Source organism: Pongo abelii, chromosome 12, assembly GCF_028885655.2.
Source record: "Pongo abelii isolate AG06213 chromosome 12, NHGRI_mPonAbe1-v2.0_pri, whole genome shotgun sequence".
Lineage (NCBI taxonomy): Eukaryota > Metazoa > Chordata > Mammalia > Primates > Hominidae > Pongo > Pongo abelii.
This window is the reverse complement of record NC_071997.2, coordinates 84,882,206-84,901,932: the sequence shown is the minus strand read 5'-3', so window position 1 is coordinate 84,901,932 and position 19,727 is coordinate 84,882,206. Positions and strand designations below refer to the sequence as shown.

The 19,727-nt window shown below is 45.9% G+C and overlaps 1 protein-coding gene and 1 non-coding gene across 2 annotated transcripts in view; both read left to right on the top strand.

Moving 5' to 3' along the window:
* Window positions 1-19,727, top strand: part of MSH2 (mutS homolog 2) — a 306,776-nt gene that overhangs the window by 224,654 nt on the left and 62,395 nt on the right. The window lies entirely within an intron of this gene.
* Window positions 10,705-10,919, top strand: LOC112132228 (small nucleolar RNA U3). Its single transcript, XR_002914024.2, has one exon. It is a non-coding gene; the product is annotated as a small nucleolar RNA U3 (small nucleolar RNA).

The window sequence follows — 19,727 nt, the reverse complement described above, 5'->3', positions numbered from 1 at the left end:
AGGCGAGGTGGCTGAGGAACGGGGAATAAATAAAAGGAGTGAGCAGTCATGTCTCAAGCAGGCCTGCAAGGGCGGGGGTGGCTGCCAGTGTCCCAGGCAGGGTGGCTGAGACATGAGTCACACCCGGAGACGCTGACCTGGCAGCACCCAGCCTCTCTAGGAGAGGGAAGGAGGAGGCGGGCGCTGGGAGTTCTGAATGTCAGGATTGCCTCTTGCTGTGTCCTTGGGCTTGAGATCTTTGTCATCCCTTATCACCACCCTTTGCAAAGCTACATGGTGGAGACACCTCTGTTCATAGCTCTTCTGCCACTCTTTATCCTTAGACTATCAAAAGCTCTACTTCTGATCTTAAGGGCCATAGCCACTCCGTTATCATTCTGGACCATAGTAACCAGAGCATTCTGACCTTTAGAGCTGCCCTACATGACCATTCTCTGTTTTAGACAGCCGGCCTGGTGTGTGAAGTGGGAGGGAGGAATGAGCTTTGTTACTACCTTCTCAGCAACCTGCTTCTCCCCAAGGCCTCAGTTTGTTCTTGCTCCCCTTCAAGTGTAACCTATGGCCCATACAGGAGATCGTCTTCCCAGAGACGAAGTCTTTCCTAGTGTTCAGAGAAGATCCAGACCCCCAACCCCTGGACAACATGGACAGCTCTTCAGGACTCCTGAAAAGCCAGCTGTTGACAAATCTGCCTAACACTCTCGCAAACTCCATTTTCTACAGGGTAAAATGCAAACATCTTTCCATGACACCTGTGGGTGCTCTACAATCTGGCCCAGGCTGACCATATCCTGGCTGGAGGGCCGGGTAAGGGGGGCACTCAGGCTTAGAACAGCCACATGCCTTCCCCTCCCTCTGGGACTCACTTTCAGGGGAGCCAGCCTGAGGCTTGCATCACTGTTTGGTCTCCTCCTGCCCTTCCAGATCTTCCTGGTGCTGGAGTTAGTGCCCCCCTTTTTTCTCAGCTGAGTCATGACCCTCACCCAGCCCAGCCCAGCCCCCTACCCTAGATCTGCTCCTATACCCGATTGATGCTCTGGCCTCAGGCAGGGCTGGAGCTTGGGGCTGGTGCCTCGGGCCTTCAGCCTTGCCCAGGGCAGCCTGGGCAGAAGCTGAGATTGGATGTCATTTGTCAACCTTGGCAGAGAAGTACTGAATGTGTCAAAATAATTGAAGGTTATCTGGTGCCTGTGGGAGGGATTTTTATTCCCAAGGATTCTGCTGGACCATTTGGGGCAGCCCTGTTTGGCTAGCTGAGGGTTCCTATGTTTTCCAACAGTTGGATGTTTATAGTATCTGTGCTCTTGCTTTTTAAAAATGTCCTCATTTAGAATAGCTTCCTTTTATTATATGTTTTATCTTTTAAGCGGGAAATGTGAGACAAGTATGAGAGGACAATTGTGAAGCTTGCCTGTGCTCCAAGTTAGGGACACGAGACTCCTTCACCCCTGGTTTTCCCTTGTAATCCTTCCAGAGCTATAGAGCTGAGCTTGTATTCAAGCCACAGACAGGGCCCTTGACCTTGAACCAGACAAGGCTGACAGCCCTGGAGCAGGAGCGCTGCTGTGAAATAACTCGGAGACATCCTCCCAGAGCAGTGAAGAGGTTGGAAGGAATCAGGAAGCCTCAAATCCCCAGCCTCTGACTTAGAAAGCACCCAGACCTCCCTCAGGACTACACAGAGCAGCCGTTTCACCCAGAGCTGCCTCCATTCCGGCATTGGGATGTGGTTGGTAACGTGAGATTCTCACTATCCAACGCCGCAATCATAGCCATATGCGGCTATTTAAACCTCAATTTAAATGAATTAAAATTAAATAAAGTTTAAAAACCAGTTCCTCATCCACACTAGCCACATTTTAAGTGCTCACGAGCCACATGTGACTGGTGGCTGCCTCACTGGACAGCACAGGTTCAGAACACCTCCGTCATCACAGGGCTCTCTTGGCAGGATTTATGGTGCCCCTTTACACTGAGCTGTCTACCCGTGTTGCCTGAATGCCTTTCCTACCTAATAGTAGATGTTCAGTGGGTGCATTTGCCCTACAGACTCTCCCAAGCTTCTTTCTCAACTGGTAGAAGTAGCTCTGTGGCCTTGTGAGGTGTCCCTTCTAGAAAGAACAGGTAGCATGCCTCTGACAACCACGTTGACCAGGTGACCTGCAAGGGTCCCCAGGATCAACTAGCAACCTGACATTTGCTGCCCAAACTTATGCTTCTCCCTGTCCAGTGGACACTTCTCAACTAGGCTGCCCTTCTGCCTCACTGCTGCTACTTAGTCACTGGTTGACTTTGGAAGAAGAGGCCCTTCAGAGGCTCCAATGACCAAGAACATTCCCTTCCCTACTCCTCAGTGTCACGCCCCCCCCCCCCCCCCAAGCATCACCATCACCAAAAATAAAACTGCCTTGGTATCCTTGCTGTAGTCCATGAAGCTTCTGTATTAGAATTACTTGGAAGGAAGAGGCTTGTTTAAAATGCAGATTTTGGCTGGGCACGGTGGCTCACACCTGTAATCCCAGCACTTTGGGAGGCGGAGGCAGGTGGATCACCTGAGGTCAGGAGTCTGAGACGGGCCTGACCGATATGGTGAAACCCCATCTCTACTAAATACAAAAATTAGCCGGGTGTGGTGGCGTGCGCCTGTAGCCCCAGCTACTCAGGAGGCTGAGACAGGAGAATTGCTTGAACCTGGGAGGCAGAGGTTTCAGTAAGCCGAGATCCCACCACTGCACTCCAGCCTGGGGACAGAGAGAGACTCTGTCTCAAAAAAAAAAAGGCCGATTTCTTGGCCCCACAGCAAGCCAATGGAATCAGAATCTCTGGGGGGTGGAGTCTACTGAATTTGAGACCCACTGCAAATGAGGAGGCCACACAGGAAGGACCTTGGGAGTCCTTGGAAACTAGAAATCAACCCCCTTTGCATTCTAAGGTCTCTGGTTTATTGCAGACCAGCTCTCCCCAGGGCTGAGAGCCAGATGCTGGGAGCTTGTGGTAGTGGTGATGTGACAGAAATGTTCCCCATGGCCTCCTGTTGTCCTCCTGTCCACCCCCCACCTGTACACACACAGGTGCATACACACATCCACATGCACACACTACTCTCTCAGGAGGTCTGCTGGGAAACCAATAGACGTTCAGAAAAGCCTGTTCCAATCCTGGCTTCGTGGGGCATGGTGAGCTCCTGGCCTTCTCTCACAGGCCCTTATTGAGGAGGAAGGATTTCTCTCCGTCACCCATCACTAGGTTTATGGCTGAGGCACCCATAGTAAAAGACAGATTAACAAGAAAAAAGCATACACATTTGTTTAATATCTAGGTTTCACATGACACGGGAGCCTTCAGAAATGAAGACCCAAAGAAACAGGAAAACTTGTGTGTTTTTATGCTTAGGTTTGATAAAGAGTGGACAGTCATGCAGACGTGGATAAAGGGGGTAATACACTAATTTATTACTATTCCAATGGTAATAAACTGGCGGGAACTTAGCAAGGCCTGTTCAGAATCTTCTCTGTGTCCCTGTGTCCTCAGAGATAAGAACAGTTTTTTTTGTGGGTGTAGGGTGGGCACCTCATGTAAGGGTCTTATCACCTACTTCAGAGCAAGATCAAGGAATTCTTTTATGGCCTGCTTTAGGAGAGAAGCACGGAAGAGGGTCAGAGAGGCTTTCTTGTTTCTGCTGCTTCCTCCAATGCCAAAGTGCCATATTTGGGATAGTCTGTTCTGAACCCCATCATCCTGCTGCATGAACCCCCCATGACCTGAGTCTCCTGCCTCAGAGAGACCTTTCTTTTCTCTAAATCAGTGTTTTGAAATCTTTTTTAACCCTTGCCCCACTTTGGTGAACACAAAAGTCTATCTCTGGGATTTTAATATGCCACTTTCTTCTCTCTTCATATCCTCCCCAAATATCCTGCAGTTTGTGTTACAAAAATAACGTTTTCTCCTTATTTTCCAAATATAAGATTATATGCACACAATACTTGAAAGAGTATAAAGGTAGAGTATATTGCTAGAAAGAAAGTCATACTGCTAGACTCTAGCATGAGCCTGCATCAGAATCACCTCCAGGGCTTCTTAAAATACAGATTGCTGGGCCCTACCTCTGGAGTTTCTCATTCAGGGAGTCTGGGATGCCTGGGGGAACCACACTTTGAGAATCACTGCTCTAGAATGATGATACACACTCCCTAGGGCCAGAAGAAAGGCCAAGCCTTTAACACAACAGACACCAGATCATCTCATGGGGCTCCCTTCTCTCTCTGCGCCCCCTCCCTCTTCAGTGTGGGAGCATCTACCTGGGTCTCAATAACACCAAGGGCCTCTCCTGGGTGAATCTCTTCATTGTTATGTAGACCAAGTCTCTATCTTGGCAAATACTTCACCCACTTCAAGGAGAAAGGAAAGAAAGAGGTGAGAAATGAAGAACTCTTTCTTGCCAGAGTGATATTGAGCACATGTTTTCAAACTCCACCTCCGGAAGGCTTAGGATATGTACATGGTGTGTGTGTGTGTGTGTGTGTGTGTGTGTGTGTGTATGTGAATGTGCACATGAGACACACACATATATGTTTTTTGTTCCTTAGATTTCTGGGCACCATGAGCAGTAACCAAAGCAGAACATTCATCCTGTGACTGAACAGCATTAATGAAGAATGTAGGTCTCCTATTCCAGCCAGGACTCAGAGCGGAACAATGGCATAGCGTGCGTATTTATTTAGGCCTTGGCATCTCAGCAATGAAAAAGTTCGTGGAATAAATGAGCAAAAGATGGAGTACTTTTCTGCTCTGTGTTTATAGGTTTCGGCTGTTCCCAAACCATCCATCTTGAGCTCTCACCGTAAAGCAGGCAAGCAGCCCTTTGACACGCGCATCTTGAGAGTTTTACACTATTTATTTTTTCCTCTGGGAAACAATCTAGGTCTCTGCCACTGAGGCTGTCAGGCAGTAACAGAGTGCCTGAGCTCATTCAATTGTTTATGAGGTTTTCTCTGAAATCCTTAGCCCTTTCCTACGGATGGGAAAAGCAATGAAAAATCTCTTAGCAACAACCGAGCAGGGCTCATCTGTCCTCCCTGTCCTGATGCTGCCTCCTGTTTAGTATTTATCACTAAACAGGGATAGTGATAAATGGCTCAGCTGGTCCCTTTCTACCTGGGGCTGGAGCATTACACTCAGTTCAAGAAAGGAACTTTAAGAGGAGAATGACCCATATGGTGAAGAACTTTAAATTATGCCTTACAAGGAAAGACAGAGGGAACTTGGAAGGCGTAATCTAGAGGTGGACACCACCCCTTGTCATCAAATATCCAAAGAGCTGTTAGGTAGAAGCACCTTGAACTTGCTTCCTGTGGCTCTTAAGGGAAGTCCTATGATGTTCAGAGTTTGCCAGGGTTCCCTCCTCTACCAGGTATTAATGTTAGCGGAGACTGTTTTCTCTTCTTCCTCTCTCTCTAGGCAATCTCATTTCTTCTCATGGCTTTAAATATCATCTTTAGGCTGATGACTCTCAAGTGTATATGACTAGCCCAGATCACTTTTCTAAAATGAGAGCTTGGATATTCAGCTGCCTACTCACGTCTCCACTTGCTGTCTCCCTGACATCTCCAACTTCATATGTGTAAAAGTGAACCCTTGATCTGGACCCCCTAACCCAAATCTTATCCTCCCACCATTTTCCCCATCTCAGTAAATGGCACCAGCCTCCACCCAGTTGTCAAGTCAGGAATCTGGGTGTCATTCCTGGCATTTCCTTCTCATTCACACCTCACATCCAATCTATCACCAAGTTCTGTTTATTCTGCCTCCAAAATATTCATTGAGCTCCTCTATTCCTCTCCACCTTCATATCCACCACCTTCATTGAAGCTGCCATCACCTCTCATGGGGACTATTACAAATGCCCTCTAACTACTCTTCTTGCTTCCATGTTACCTGCCATTCTCCCATCCAACAGCCAGAGAGACACCTGAAAACTCAACATCTGATCATGTCATTCCCCTCCTTAAAACCCTTCAATGGGCTGGTCATGGTGGCTCACATCTGTAACCAGCACTTTGGAAGGTTGAGATGGGAGGATCATTTGAGTCCAGGAGCTCAAGACCAGCCTGGGCAACATAGTGAGACTTCGTCTCTACAAAAAATTCAAAAACAAAAATTCCTTCAGTGGTGTCTGTTGCAGTTAGATAAAGTCCAGGCTCCTTCTGAGATGCACAGGGTCCTGCATAATCTCTCTTCCCTCATCTGGTACCAGCCTCCCCACTGCTCTACACTGGAGCCACACTGGCCTTTTCAGCTCCTCAAATGTACAGAGCTCCTTCCTGACACCTCTGCCTTGATTTGCTGTCCCCCAGCGCCCCCTCCCCTCAGTCTTTTAGTTCTCATCTCACATGCCACTTTTCCAAAGAAGCCATCAATTTGAGTTATCTTTTGCTGCAAAACAAACCATCCCAAAACTTGTGGTTAAAAACAACAACCATCTTATTTCTTGTAATTCTGTGAGTTGCCTGGGGCTTAGCGGGATGGTTCTTCTGCTGATCTTGCCTGTCAGGTGTTCATGGTGAGATGGCACCTGGGGCAGAAACATTCAAGATGGCTTCACTCACAGGTCTGCCATCATGGCAGGAATATCTAACCTGGGACAGTGGGATGGCTGGGCCTCTCTGTGTCACCACAGGGCTCACTTTCCCAATGGCTTCTTCATATGATCTCTCCAACAAGATGACCACACTGATTTGGGGCTGGAATTATCCCATTAAAAGCTTTGTTAGAATAGAGAGCTGTGGATATTGGATATGTGTACTTGTTAGTGTGAATAAATGGTTCCCAGCAGTGATGGTGTAGTATACTGAAAAAGAACAGGACTTTGGAGTCCAAAGTTCAAATCCCATCTCTACCATGTATGATTCTTGCTTATTCATTAAGGCTACTTTGGTTACTAACAATAGAAATGGATTCTGGTGAGCTTAAGCCAAAAAGGGTGAATTTATTAGAATGTATTAGAGTTCTTCAGAAAAACAGAATCCATAGGATGGAGATATATATTTATATATATATATATATATATATATTTATATATATATTTATATATATATTTATATATATATTTATATATATGTTTTTATATATATTTATATATATTTTTATATATATTTATAAATATATATATAGAGAGAGGGAGAGAGATAGAGAGATTTAACAGGAGGGATTGGCACACACAATTATGAAGGCTGAGAAATCTCACAATCTGCCATCTGTAAGCTGGAGGCCCAGGAAAGCCAGTGGTGCAATTCTAGTCCAAACCCCAAAGCTGGAGAACTAGGGAGTGGCGGGGGGAGGTGAAGGGGATGGGTAGGATATAAGATCTGGTCTGAGTCAGAGAGTCCAAGAACCAGGAGCACAGATACCCAACAGCAAGGAAACCTGGATGTCTCAGCTCAGACAGCAAGAAAATATACACTTCCCCTGCTTTTTTATTCCATTCAGGCCCTCAGCAGATTTGATTGTACCCACCTGCATTGGTAAGCACGCTCTTCCTTAGTCAGTCTACCAATTCAAATGCTAATCTCTTCTGGAAACACTCTCACAGACACACCCAGAAATAATGTTTTACCAGCTATATCATAGCCCAGTCAAGTTAACACATAAAACTAACTATTACAGATCACATGGAAGGGTTGACAACCATGACTCAGCAGTAGGAGTCAGCAGCCTTTTTTCCAGAGTGTTGCTACTAACCTTTCTCAACCTTAATGATTTCTGTGTCTCTCTCTCATTCTTAAAAGTCTTTTTTTTTTTTTTTTTTTTTTTTTTGAGACAGAGGTTCGCTCTTGTTGCCGAGGCTGAAGTGCAATGAAACAATCTCGGCTCACCGCAACCTTCACCTCCTGGGTTCAAGCAATTCTCCTGCTTCAGTCTCCTGAGTAGCTGGGATTACAGGCATGCACCACCACGCCCGGTTAATTTTGTATTTTTAGTAGAGACGGGGTTTCACCATGTTGGTCAGGCTGGTCTCGAACTCCTGACCTCAGGTGATCCACCCGCTTTGGCCTCCCAAAGTGCTGGGATTACAGGCGTGAGCCACTGTGCCCAGCCTCTAGGTTTGTTTGTTTGTTTGTTTTTTTATTTTTTTTGAGACGGAGTCTGGCTGTCTCCCAGGCTGGAGTGCAGCGGCGCGATCTCGGCTCACTGCAGGCTCCGCCCCCCAGGGTTCACGCCATTCTCCTGCCTCAGCCTCCTGCATAGCTGGGATTACAGGCGCCTGCCACCTCGCCGGGCTAATTTTTTGTATTTTTAGTAGAGACGGGGTTTCACCGTGTTAGCGAGGATGGTCTCTATCTCCTGACCTCGTGATCCGCCCGCCTCGGCCTCCCAAAGTGCTGGATTACAGGTGTGAGCCACCGCGCCCGGCCCAGCCTCTAGTTTTGAGTCTTACATTTTCATCTGTCTCAAGACTGTTTGACCCAGCTTGGTTCAAGTATCAAATTCCTTGGTCAGGCCAGGCACAGTGGCTCACACCTGTAATCCCAGCACTTTGGGAGGCCGAAGCGGGTGGATCACCTGAGGTCAGGAGTTTGAGACCAGCCTGGCCAACATGGTGAAACCCCATCTCTAATAAAAATACAAAAATTAGTCGGGCATGGTGGCGGGTGCCTGTAATCCCAACTACTCGGGGGGGCTGAGGCAGGAGAATCACCTGAACCCGAAAGGTGGAGGTTGCAGTGAGCTGAGATTTTGCCACTGCACTCCAGCCTGAGCAACAAGAACAAAACTCTGCCTCAAAAAAAAAAAAATTCCTTCGTTGGCCAACCAGCTAGGGCTACAGGGTACAGTTACATGGTACAGGGCAGGCTGCCAGGGGCGCCGGAGGATGGACTATACAGCCAGGAAAGGGAAATCAGCGTGAGGCAGGTGGGGAACCCAAGATGGGTCAACTACACTAGGTCAAGTTACTGGTAAGCCTCAGTTTTACATATAAGGTAGGATAATCTACTTCTTAAAGTTATTGTAAGGATTAATCAAAATAATGTCAAAAAGTGCCTAACACATAGTAAACACTAAGTTTATGGTTAAGTGTTGTTATTTTTAAACAACAGTGTACTTTATTTATTTTATATTTTTTAAAGAGAGGGGTTCTTGCTGTGTTGCCCAGGCTGGTCTCAAACTCCTGGACTCAAGCGATCCTCCCAACTCGGCTTCCCAAAGTGCTGGGAAAAATAATTTTAATACTGATGAAGAACTGAATGAACTAGTAATAGCTTCAAAACATCATCATAATCTTGAAGAAAGATTCTGGGCTCACCTTATACTTGTCTTGATCCAGCCCTAGAATCAGCCGTTTCTCCAAGGAGCTCTCATTCCTTTTATGAAAAATGGTATTCAAAAACCAGGACCTGGTCCCTAGATGTGCTCACTGCTGTTAGAGTGTCACTGTTTCCAGGTGTTCTCAGGGGACGGAGCTGGGGAACACACATGTGCACACACACATTTATATCTACATTTATTTCTATCTCACTGCATATGGGAAATCATGAGTTCACACCCGTAGCCCCAATTCCAATTCAACACCCCAGGTTTTATTCTAGTTTTCTCCTTTACTGTATTTGTTAGTTTCCTGATTTTAATGGCTGTGCTTTGATTGTAAAGGAGAATATCCTTATTTGGAAGAAATATACACTAAAGTATTTACCCAGTGAGGGGTATGAAGTCAGCAATTTACTCTCAAATAATTCAGGAAAAAAAAGTTATTTGAACCATACTTGCAACTTTTCTGTAAGTTTCAGATTTTTCAAAATAGAATTTATTAAAAACAAACAAAATCCTAAAACAAATAACCTGATACATGTGTCACTTCCTTACCTGGATAGGTAAATTACTAGAAGGAGAAATGCTGCATCAAAAGGCCTGTGCATTTGTAATTTTGTTTTGTTTCTGGAGACAGGGTCTTTCTCTGTTGCCCAGGCTGGAATGCAGTGGCACAATCATGGCTCACTGCTTCCTCAAACTCTCAAGAGATCCTCCCTCCTCAGTCTCTCAAATAGCTGGGACCACAGGCATGCACCATCATGCTCAGCTAATTTTTAAATTTTTTGTGGAGATGGGGGTCTCTCTATGTTGCCCACACTGGTCTCAAACTGCTGGGCTCAAGATATCCTCTGGTTTTGGTCTCCCAAGGTGCAGGGATTAGGCCAGGCAGGTTGTTCAAGGCTGTAATTCCAGCATTTTGGGAGGCTGAGGTGGGCGGATCACTTGAAGCCAGGAGTTCGAGAGCAGTCTGGTCAATGTGGTGAAACCTGTCTCTATTAAAAATATAAAAAAGCCAGGCACAGTGGCATGTGCCTGTAATCCCAGCTACTTGGGAGGCTGAGGCACAAGAATAGCTTGAACCTGGGAGGGGAGGTTGCAGTGAGCTGAGATCTCACCACTGCACTCCAGCCTGGGTGACAAAGCAAGATTCCGTCTCAAAAAAAAAAAAAAAAAAAAAGAAAAGAAAAGAAAGAAAGAAAGAAAAACACAAAGTGCTGGGATTGCAAGTGTGAGCCATCTCACCTGGCCCATTTATAATTTTGATGGATGTTGCCCAAATTGCCCTCCACAGTGATTTTACAATTTACATAAGCCCCCACCTGGATTGAACGAGAAGCCTTACTCTCCTCAACACAATGTTTTATTAGACTTTAATTTTTTAAAAAAACACTTCAGTTGAAGACTGTACTTTCAGGGATCATTTCTGTAGAAGTTCTAGAAGAAACTAGAGAAGTTTCTCTGCGCAGGTAGAGCACCGGAAACCCCCAGGAGGAGGCACCTTCTCTCCCGAACGTGAAGCTGGTCTTGGTGTTGCTTTGCAATTGCCATTTGGCATTGATGGGCGTTCATTTTCCTCCAGCAGAGTAAGAAGGAGAAGATGCAGCCTGAGTGGTTTCCCTTCTTTTTTTTAAAAAAAAAAAAAAAAAAAAAAAAAAAAAAACTCGTTGGTGAAAGCTGCTTTCTTGTGTAGTTTTAATTTGCATTTCTCTTACTGTGAGTGAGTTTGAGCATCTTTTCAGAGACTTAAAACTGGTTGTATTTCTCTTTCCTTGAGTGGCTGGTGCACAGTCTTTACCCATGTTTTTATTGGCTTGTTGTTCTTTTATTGTTATTCTCATGATCATTGTTGATTTAGAACCTCTAAATGTGATGGCACATAGCCCTATATGAGTCATAAATATTTTTCCCAATTGTCACTTGTCTATTGACTTTTTTGAAGATAGTTTGCCACGCAGATAGTCTTTGTTATGTAATCACATGTACCACTGTTTTATAGCTTTCTAGGTTGTTTTACACCAACAAAAGATTACTAAAATTCATTTCCTTATGGTTTCTTCTAGTACGTGCTTTTAAATTTTGTTTATTTATACATTTGGATACTGGACACATTCGAAACGTATACTAATCCAACTTCATTTTTTTCTCAGAGGGCAACGCCATATATTGAATCATTCCTCTTTCCTTCCTGGTTTGAAATGCTGCCTTTCGTGCACATTACATTCCTATAACTTCTGCATTTGGGCCTATTTCTGGGATTTCTGTTCTGGTCCATGGATCTCTCGCTTTATCTCCCCTATGTCTCTGGCCACTCCTTCTCAGCCTCCTTTTCTGGCACCTCCTGCCTTCCCCTCCCCTCCTCTTTGTCGTGGCATCCCCTCCTGTTCTATCATGACACATTTTCCTTCTCTGTCCCATGCTGATTTCATCAGCTTCAGGGCTTCCATATCAGCTTGGGCTGAAACTAATGTGGCATTTGTATCTCTAGCCTGGCACCCTCTCCTGAACTACAGACTCATGGAGCCACTGTCCTCTCAGGGGCTCCACTTGGAAGCTTAATCTGCATTTTGAAAATAACACTTCCTAACCCAAACTCCTGCTGCTCCCCAGAACCTGCTGCCGCCACAACATTCTCAGGAAACAGTAGCTCCATTCTCTCTATAGCTCATGTCAAAACTCCATGTCTTTGATGACGCCTCTCTCTCTCTTTTTTTTTTTTTTTTTTGAAATGGAGTTTCGCTCTTGTCACCCAGGCTGGAGTGCAATGGCGCAGTCTTGGCTCACTGCAACCTCCACCTCCCAGGTTCAAGCGATTCTCCTGCCTCAGCCTCCTGAGTAGCTGGGATTACAGGCACCTGCCACCACACCCGGCTAATTTTTGTATTTTTAGTAGAGACGGGGTTTCGCCATGTTGGCCAGGCTGGTCTTGAACTCCTGACCTCAGGTGATTAGCCAGTCTTAGGCTTCCAATGTGTTGGGATTACAGGCGTGAGCCACTGTACGCAGCCGACTCCTCTCTTCTTTGTGACATCCACGCCTATTAAGTCCTGTCAGCTCCATTCTCAAATAGACCCAGAGTTGAACCAGCTCCCTGTCCCATCATCTGTCTCTCCCTGGGCTATGGAAATAGCTTCCTAACCCATCTTTCCATGGCATCCCTGATTTCACCCCCTGACCCCAGGTACACTCTCACCTCATCAGCCAGAGCAATGCTTTTAAAATGTAAGTCTGATCATGTCCTCTTCTGTGCAAAACCTGCAGTGGTTCCCAAAGTCCCACAGAAGCTCCAAAAGCCTAGCTGACATAGTCCCCAGCTAACTCTTGGATCTTTATCCTCTTCCATGAATCCACTCTTGCTGGGCACTCTGGTCTTCCTTCTGTTCCTTGAACACACAGCAGGACTCCTGTCTCTACCAATGCATCTTCTTTGAATAACTGTATATAAACCTATAGACTTAAACTTCTATAAGACTTACATAAGCTTTAGACTTATGTAGACATAGAAGTTGATCACATATGACACTTGGACATACATTTAAACATGTAAGCAAAATGAAGCTGGACACGGTGACTCACACCTGTAATCCCAGATGTAATCTACTGAAAATAGAAAAATTAGCCTGGCTGGTGGTGCGCACCTGCAATCCCAGCTGAGGTTGAGGCATGAGGACCGCTTGAGTGTGGGAGGCGGAGGTTGCAGCAAGCTGAGATTGCACCACTGCACTCCAGCCTGGGTGACAGAGCAAGGCTCTGCTAAAAACAAAAAACAAAAACTTAAAAATATAAGCAAAATTGGAATTGACGGTAGTCCTAAAATTTCTTCATATTCAGAGCTTATCTCTTCTGAATCTTATTTTGATTCTGACCATTGATGTTCTTGTTTTTCCAAACAACATTGTTCTCTGTGCCTTCAAGAGTGCTCATTTGATGGTACAGCATTTTTTAAAAGAGTGCCCTACTATTGTCTCCAGGCCTTCTTCCAGGCTTCCAACAATCCTGGCTAGTGCTGTGTATATGGACAGGTGAGGACAACTGTGTCATGACTGTCACCTCAATGACAGGGATGTAAGACACACCTCAATTTCAGAGATGTTTAATTGTAAAAACAACAACAACAACAACAACAAACAGGAAACAGAATCAGTGAATTATGGTACTCTCTGGTTGGGCTAATTCCTTCTACTTACTCTTCTTTTCCACAATTTTTTCTAGTTATTTTTGCTTATTTTTCCTTTATGAGTAAAGTCAGGGAATGTTATTTATATAAATAGATGACAAAAAATGGCAAATAAATAAATGATAATAGAAGGCAGAATCAGAACTAATTACTTGGTTAATTATTTCATGTACCAATTTTAAGTGCCTTTTGCCTCAGAGTGGAATTAACAGATACCAGGTAGTCCCCCTACCCTCATCCCATGCTCTTGGCCAACATTGCTAATTCATCAAGGTCCTATTTTTCACTGATACCAGCGGAGGCCTTAGACTCTTTCTCAGCGCAGCATTCCAAGCGGCCATTACCAGTTGATTAGAGTTGGTAAATGGAATTAAATTCTCCAAAGCCAACAGTCACCCAAGGCATGTGGACATGAAAAGTAGAGAAGTCTAAATCTGTTATCAGTTCTTCAACAATGCAGAATGCATCACTACCCCTCCTTTGGGACAAATCATATCCCTATATCAACTGAAGGACATTAAAAGACTTCCCCACCACCATATATACACAGCTAGACCAACTGAGTTCAGAGCCCTGGACTACCCATAAGTCGAGTCACGCAAGACTCCTCTTTAGCAAAGCAGAAAGGCCAGCTATTTTTAGTTCTACAGTGTTCTCTTTTCCCAGCCTGAAGTGTTTAGCACCTCCGCTTAGGCTCCCTGATTCACATTGAACAGTAAATGACTGCTAGCCCAATCAGTCCCTCCCAGGAGCCCAACATCTTTTCATAAGCAGTGCTTCTGAATCATCTGGGCATCTTGTTGCGACACAGACTCTGGTTGGGTAAGCCCGGAGTTGGGCTTGGTAATGCTGGTTCAAAGACCAGAGAAGCAAGGTGCTAAGTATTTTTGTCAGCTCAGACATAACAAAATACCACAGTCTGGTGGCTTAACCAACAGAAATTTACTTCTCACAGTTATGGAGGCCAGAAGTCCAAGGCCAAGGTGCCAGCAAGGTAGTATTTATTATGATGAGGCCTCTCCTCTTCACTTGTAGGCAGCCACCATCATGTTGTGCGCTCATATAGCCTCTTTCTTGGGCAAGTGAGGAGATAGAGTGAACTCTCTGGTCTCATAAGGACACGAATCCTATCAGATCACAGCCCCACCCTTAGAACATCATTTAACCTTAATTACTTCCTTAGAGGCCCTATCTCCAATTACAGTCACACTGGGGGTTAGGGCTTCAACATATGTATCCCAGTGGGAGGACACAGTCAGTCCATAACTAAGGAACAGAACACTGGGGAGAAAAATCCTACTTTGTTGGGACACTGGAAAATGCGAGTATTCTCTGGACACCTACACCAGGCCTCTCCTCAAGACCTGAAAGAACCAACCTGGAGGATTCATCAGTGACTAAGGCCAGCAATGTTGTGTTGCTGGCAGGAAAGATCCATTGTCTAATTATGAATCTCAGCATCCTAGAATTATGGGGAGAAGCCAGTTCTCAATTTGTTTTAATAGAGCTTCTCTCTGTAGCAATTCCAGCCAAATAAGCCAACTCTGAAGGTTCCAGGCAAAGAAGACTTTGATATGGGCTATATTTAGTGCCCAGGTGGCAGGTGGATATCTGCCATGCTGAGCCCAGCACTACGTGCTCACCACTGCAGCATGTCAGGATGACTCCCAAGGGCTTTTGTGGCAACATGGAAGTTCCCATGGCCAGATGCCTCCCCCTCTACCCTGGATGGCTTTGGAAAAGCTGCCTCAGGTGTCACTGTGCCTTTTTATGGGCACCGTGCACTGGACCTACTGGCTTTGTAAAGGCCTGCAGAAACGCTATGGTTTGAATGTGTCTCCCAAAAATCGTATGTTGGAAACTTAATCCCCAATGGAGCAGTGTTGGGAGGTGGGGCCTAAGGGGGATGTGTTTAGGTCGTGAGGGTTTCTCATGAATGGATTAATGTTGATTATAAAAAGGGCTTGAGCTGCGCGGTAGCTCACGCCTGTAATCCCAGCACTTTGGGAGGCTGAGGCAGGCAGATCACTTGAGATCAGGAGTTCGAGACCAGCCTGGCCAACATGGTGAAACTCTGTCTCTACTAAAAATACAAAAATTAGCCAGGCTGGTGGCAGACGCCTATAATCCCAGCTGCTCAGGAGGTTGAGACAGGAGAATTGCTTGAACCTGGGAAGCAGAGGTTGCAGTGAGCCAAGATCACGCCTTTGCATTCCAGCCTGAGCGACAGAGCGAGACTCCATCTCAAAAAATAATAATAGAAAAAAAATAAATAAAAGTAAATAGGCCGGGCGCAGTGGCTCACGCCTGTAATCCCAGCACTTTGGGAAGCCGAGGCAGACAGATCATGAGGTCAGGAGATCAAGACCATCCTGGCTAACACAGTGAAACCCCATCTCTACTAAAAATACAAAGAATTAGCCGGGCGTGGTGGCAGGCGCCTGTAGTCCCAGCTACTCAGGAGGCTGAGGCAGGAGAATGGCGTGAACCTGGGAGGCAGAGCGTGTGGTGAGCCAAGATCGCGCCACTGCACTCCAGCCTGGGCGACAGAGCGAGACTCCATCTCAAAATAAATAAATAAATAAAATTTAAAAATAAATAAATAAATAAAAAGGGCTTGAGTCTAGGGGTTCACTCTCTTGCCTTCTCTTGACGTTCTGCTTTTCACCATGGGATGGTGCAGAAAGAAGGCCCTTGCCAGATGACAGCCCCTCATTCTTGAACTTCCTAGCTTTCAGAAGCCCAGAGAAGATATATAGCCACTTAATCACTGTGCATTCATTCATCCAGTATTAATTGAACACCTACTCTGCCCCAGGCATTGGGCTTAGCCTTGGCCACACAGCAGTGAGCAACAATGGATATTCTTTTTTTGTGTTTTTTTTTCTTTTTGAGATAGAGTTTCACTCTTGTTGCCTAGGCTGGAGTGCAATGACATGATCTTGGCTCACTGCAACGTCTACCTTCTGGGTTCAGGTGATTTTGCTACCTCAGCTTCCCAAGTAGCTGGGATTACAGGCCTGTGCCACCACACCCGGCTAATTTTGTATTTTTGGTAGAGATGGGGTTTCACCATGTTGGTCAGGCTGGTCTTGAACTCCTGACCTCATGTGATCCACCTGCCTCGGCCTCCCAAAGCGTTGGGATTACAGGCATGAGCCACCATGCCTGGCCTAACAATGGATATTCTTACCTGCCTCGTGGGGCACACAGAAGTCAGGGACAGCTGCTAAGCAGATGTTAACAGGACCATGGAACCAGTGGGAGTTGCTGAGAAGTAGAGGTGGGGTTATTGGTCATAGGAAGGGGTATGTCTTAGTCCATTTTGTGCTACTGTAACAGAATGCCTGAGACTGGGTAATTTATAAAGAACAGAGATTTATTATAATACAGTTCTGGAGGCTGGGAAGTCCAAGGTTAAGGGGCTTACATCTGGCAAGTGCCTTCTTGCTGCATCATAACATAGCAGAAGGCATCACGTTGGGGGTGGGGAACATCCACTTCCAAAATGGTCACTCACATGCCTGCCAAGTTAGTGCTGGTTGCTGCCTAGCAGCCTCAGTTCATCACCACAAGAACTCCATAGGGCTAAGTGTCCTCCTGACATGGTGGCTATATTCCTCCAGAGCAGGCAATCCAAGAGAGCACAAACTAGAAATCACAATGTCTTGTATGACCTAGCCTTGGAATTCAATTCGCACTATGTCATTTCTGCAACGTCCTGTTGGTTACACAGGTAGACTTTACTCAGTGAGGGAGAGGCCTATACAGTGGTATGAGGACCATGAGGTGAGGATCACTGGGGGGCCATCCTAGAAGCTGGCTACCAAGGGCCCAGGTGTCATGCTCTGTATGTAAGTATGAATAGAGGAGGGAACAGTCTCTGGGATAACTAGGATTGGTTTAATGAAAGAGATTGACTTGCTCTGTATCCTGAAGGATAAATAGCAACTGGAGAGTTGTCCATGGATGAAGGGAAGTCAGGCCAGGAGGGAGCACAGCATGAGCAAAGGCATAGAGGCAGCAACGGGCATCGTGAATTGTTAATCAGAGAGGAGAGTGGAATGGCAGCAAGTGCATGTAGTAAAGTAAAGGTAATAACACAATGGAGTTCGGTGACATCAAAGTTAAGAGGGCTTTGGAAGCCAGGCAGTGGCATGCAGATTTGATGGGTTGTTAAGGATCAATGATGAGTGCTACAATGCTCATGATGATGAAAGTGGTGCTTCAGGAAGCATAATCTAGGGACAGCATGTAGACACCTCAGCCTGGGGAGAGACTAAAGACAGAGGCATGAGCCTTGACCTTATGAGAAGCTGAATTAAGATACTGGAATTAAGAATGGAAAAGGAGCGGGGCGTGGTGGCTCGTGCCTGTAATCCCAGCACTTCGGGAGGCTGAGGCGGGCTGGTCACTCAAGGCCAGGAATTCAAGACCAGCCTGGCCAACACGTTGAAACCCCATCTCTACTAAAACTACAAAAATCAGCTGAGCGTGGTGGTGGGCGCCTGTAGTTCCAGCTACTAGGGAGCCTGAGGCATGAGAATCGCTTCAACCTGGAAGGTGGAGGTTGCAGTGAGCTGAGATTATGTCAGCTAACTTTGGTGACAAAGTTAGACTCTGTCTCAAAAAGGAAAAAGAAAAAGAATGGAAAAGGAGGCAGAGTTTTAAGTGTTACCACAAAGGAAGAATTGACACTACCCCCAAAAGACTGGGACCGGGAGGCTGGGATAAGATGGATTGAAACTTACTTTCTCCATGGTCAAAATGGAGGAGTAGCACTTGCTGTGTTCACCTCCTGGAACTGAGCTGAGCATCACATGAGACAATGGCTATGAAACCACTTGGATAGGAGAGAAGTTTTAAACACCAAAGGGATTATTGCTATTTGAGTGATTCACTTGTAGATAGTACTTATTTTAGGACTGATGGAGGTAAGGTTTGGGGAAGAATAGGGCATATCTGTGAACATGTCTGCCCAGCTCCTCCTCCCTCTAACCTTCCAACCTGATGGATCTCAAACCTAACACAAATCTTCCCCCCTTTCTGAGTCTTTGCCCACCTTTCTCCCAATGACCCAGCTTCAATCTGGGCACCTGACTGCAGGTGTCTTAGGGATCTGAAATGTTCTTTTTCACTCTACTCTACTACAAGCACACAATAGTCAGAAGACTGTGCCAGGGAGTGTGTTTGCCCTGGCTAGCTCTGGGCAGTTACTGCTATTGGCTGCGCAGCTTGGGAGACTGGGTCATGTGGGGCCTGAAGCTGTACCAGAAATGACCTAGTCAGGCGACACTGACCCAACTGGTGGGCTCTGACCTGCAGTGTCTTAATCTTCACATCTGTCTAATCTCTCCTGGCCCACTCAGTTCCTTGCCAGAAATTAATTTGCAATGAAAACAAAGCTGTCTCCTCTTCACTGTGCTCACCCTTCACTGTCCTGTGTTACGCTATAGACTGAATTTTTGTTTGTGTCCCCCACAAATTCACGTGTTGAAACTTAATCCCCAAGGTGATGCTGTTGAGGTGAGGCCTTTGGGAGGTGATTAGGTCATGAGGGCAAAGCCCTCGTGAATGACATTGGTGGCCCTATAGAAGAGACCCCAGAGAGCTCCCTCACCTCCCTCCACCATGTGAGGACACAGTGAAAAGACAGCCATCTATGAACTAGGTTACAGGCCCTCACCAGATACTGAATATGCTGGTGCCTTGATCTTGGACTTCGCAACCCCTAGAACTGTGAGAAATCAATTTTATTGTTTCTAAGCTACCCAGGCTGTGGAATTCTGTTACAGCAGCCTGAATGGACTAAGACCTGTTAACCATGATGAGATTCTGGATTTGTACTGTCCTTGTCATTTCCAATACTTTCACAAACATTATCATGAGGGCATGTATAGCAAAGGATAGCACTGTTGTGCATGGGTTGAAATCCCAGCTTCCCAACTTGCCAACCAATTACTTTGTTCTGCAGGTGTTGGTCTCCTCATCTATGAAATGGGATAGCAATAAGCCTTACCTCTGTGAGTAACTGTGAGGATTGGCTGAGGCTCCCTGGGGTGCCTGGAGTGTCATGGCAATGGGGCAAGGTCCTCCACTCAAAGTGCCTGTAGGCTGGTTGGAGAGATGTGTGAAAAGAAAAAAGTTGGCTTTTTTGGGCTGCCTGGGCTTTTGTTAATAAATTTCCAGTGGGACGTTTCCGCACTTGCCTTTTTTTAGAGACATGAAGAGAGGAGAATTGAAAACA